Source organism: Electrophorus electricus, chromosome 22 (assembly GCF_013358815.1).
Source record: "Electrophorus electricus isolate fEleEle1 chromosome 22, fEleEle1.pri, whole genome shotgun sequence".
Lineage (NCBI taxonomy): Eukaryota > Metazoa > Chordata > Actinopteri > Gymnotiformes > Gymnotidae > Electrophorus > Electrophorus electricus.
Window position 1 is genome coordinate 8170506 of NC_049556.1, and position 3248 is coordinate 8173753.

Here is a 3248-nt window from a genome sequence, read left to right on the forward strand (position 1 = left end):
CACACACATGTATACGTTTATAGACATACATGCTGTATACTCTTCATGCAAATCTCAAATAAAAACAGTATACTGTATCAAAACTTATTTTTGAAAATAGTGCTGTGCCTTTTATATTTGAAAATGGACAAAATCTCTGAGATATGTGTGTGTGTGTGTGTGTGTGTGTGTGTGTGTGTGTGTGTGTGTGTGTGTGTGTGTGTGTGTGTGTTACTTTTCTGATATTTTTACACAATGTGAAATGATGGTCCCACTAAGAGTGAGATTTCCATTTTGGATGTGTTTCTATTAATACTTAATCTCAATGTCAAATGTATTTTTAATCTGGATAATAAATAGAGAAATGCTACAAATAATTCTAATCCAGTTATGTAGAAGAGTTGATCTCACAGCACTTCCTGTTACAATACCACTAAATTATAATGAATACTCAGATGAATATTTGCTGTTCTTCAGCATGGATAATCACTTCATTAGGATCATCAGGTGGGTATCTTCCTTCTTTGGTGTTTCAGGCTAAATGGTGACTGTGAAAACAGTAGACAGTAAGGTCTATGTATTTCCTTTCGTCGGCCTCCCTAACTATAGCTTCGGATGTGAGTCCTGGCTCTACGAAGATGACCAAAGATCAGGTCTGGCCTAAGACTAGTAACAACCTCCAGTTGAACAGTGTTTCTGATCCACATCTGCTTGCATTATCCAATCTTGACCTGTATCCAGGAGTCACTAACCCATTGTCTTAAGTTTTTAGATGTGGACAGAACATCATATGGTACTCTAATTATGAAACTAATTCTACAAGCTTCCATGTGGTCCTCCTAGACGAGCTTCCACTGCTCTAAGTTCCCATCTTGTCTACTGACCTTGTTTCACCTCTGCAACTCCCACAGCTCATCTATAACAAAGATATTCTTCTATATAGATGTTAAGATACGCAAAATAGGTCTGCATGTTTTGTGATCAGCCTGTCGCTACCATATCGATCCTGACCTATTATGGTCCCATGTCTGAAAAAAAATGTGAAGAGACTTGTTTATCAAAACCTTTGATTGTTTCTTTACTTAGTTATTTGTTTTGATTCATTTCCTTAAGGATTCCATTGTATAATTGACCTAAGCTCTTAACTGCCACCTTAGACAATGTTGGAATGGGTACTCCACACAAAATGGAGGTAGTCTGTCCAGACTTCAGATATTCCTCACCAACCACCCATTTTGAAGCTTGAATTATTAGTCCCACTCCATGGTAAAGGCTAAAAGGAAGATGTTATATCTTGAAGCAAGGAAAGCACAGAGGTTCCACACTCAAATAAGCCAGAGGTTAATGCAGTTTAAATAATTTGCTTTTCTTTATTGTAAGCTGTTTGGTTCATTGTTTGGTTCATGCTGTCCTCAATGTGATTCAAAGTTAAAGCTTACAGGTGTTGTGTTAAATTCTCCCTGTCACATCATCAAAACTAGCACCAACATAGACCCAGTTGCAGAATTCAGTACAACAAATGCAAGCTGTACACATAAACATTTCCACATCCTCAAGGGAAAAGTTTGAAAAAGAAGAGAGGCTAATTCGTTCATATCTAGTTCGACATGGTGTGATTTAAATTACATTCATTTCTACTTGTGCCGTGGTTTAAAGAACATATCTAAAATGCTTCCCAATTTAAAATTTTGCCTCTTCTTCCAACTGTAAATATAATTAACTGTAACCAAGTGTTTCGATATCAATCTATTTAAGCTCTTGGATATTATGATTTCAATTCTATAAAATATTTGGCTACTGGCAAAATAGGGTCTTCAGATACAGCTCTTGTGTTCTGATAGTCTAATATTTAGTCGTCTTGATGTCTGTATCCTGCGGCGTATGGAAAATATTAGTTACTGTGCTGTGCTAGCTAGCTACATGTTAGCTAGCTTCGCTACCTTTGTGGATTTTCAACTTTCATTATTAGGTTTTACATGTGTGAAGTTTACAGTGTGTACTGTTTCTGATACACATTAGATTGATTTTCGTGTGGTTGAATGAGCAGATAAACTGATTCAAATCTTAAGGGAAAAAACCTTGACCCGTGCAAGGTTTAGTAAGTTGATAATGATCTAGAGATGATGCTTGTGGCATAATTATGATGCAATAAAGGGGCTATTAAGTCACATGGACAATCATGCAGTTGAGAACATATAGGCTAGTTAGCAAAGATTTACATTCACCTCAACAGAATCAGATTTTCACTTCTTAATGTAATTAATAATTACTTTGCTGGTAAGGATTGATCTGTGCCTTGACATTGATTCAGATCAAAAGACAAGAGGTGCCAGTAGCACTATGGATTCCACCAATATTCAACTTAAGAGAAAGGAACAAAGTAGCTGCACAAAGTTGCCACCAATCAGAACAAACATAGGACACAGAACTCAGAATGGAAACATTGTTCAGGTATGTGTATACACTTTTTATTTAAATGCTGAAATGTCGCAGCATGTGTTTTTGAGCCTTTATATGGGATACCTTAAAAATATTTGTACTGGTACCTCAAGAGTGGAAAAATTAGAAATCCATTTTTAGTACATTTTAATAAAAAGTTGTTTGGCTATGATGGAAGCTTGTGTATGGTTATATATATATGCGTGCGTGTTTGTCAGTATGTAGATTCTAGTGTGGAAAAAACTTTGTATACTTTGTTTAGGCTCTTGATGTGGGTGTGCACAGTCCAGAAAGTAAAGACAGCGCACATGTTTCTCCGCTTGTTCTACCTCCAATCAATGGTAGCCTTCCACTACCGTTTGAGGGGAAAAAAGGTAAATAACTGTAAAGTCTATACATTCCATGGAAAATTACATGGCAATTAATTCCTATTGGTTTTTAACACGTGGTTTCATGTCAAGGGTCTTAATATGTATTTTTAAACAGAGCCTTATCAGCAGAACATAGCTAAGTATAAGGAACACCAAGCGCTTCTGCAGAGCCTCCTGTCAGAAAGGGATGAACTCTGCCAGTTGAACAGCGAGCTGCAGGTGATAATAGCTGACTCTTTAGAAAGGGACAACGTGGTAAGACCTGTGTCTACAAAGCTGAGTCGGCATTGCTACCAGGACCGCCTGAAAATTCTAGAGGGCCTGAGGTTGCAGTGGCAGTACAAATCACAGCTCTACCAGCAGCAAGCTGAAGAACTGTGGCCCCAGTGCCAGGAGAAGAAGGAGCAGATGGACTGTGAATGGCAAGCCTTCATGATGATGAAGCAAGAAGCAGCCGTT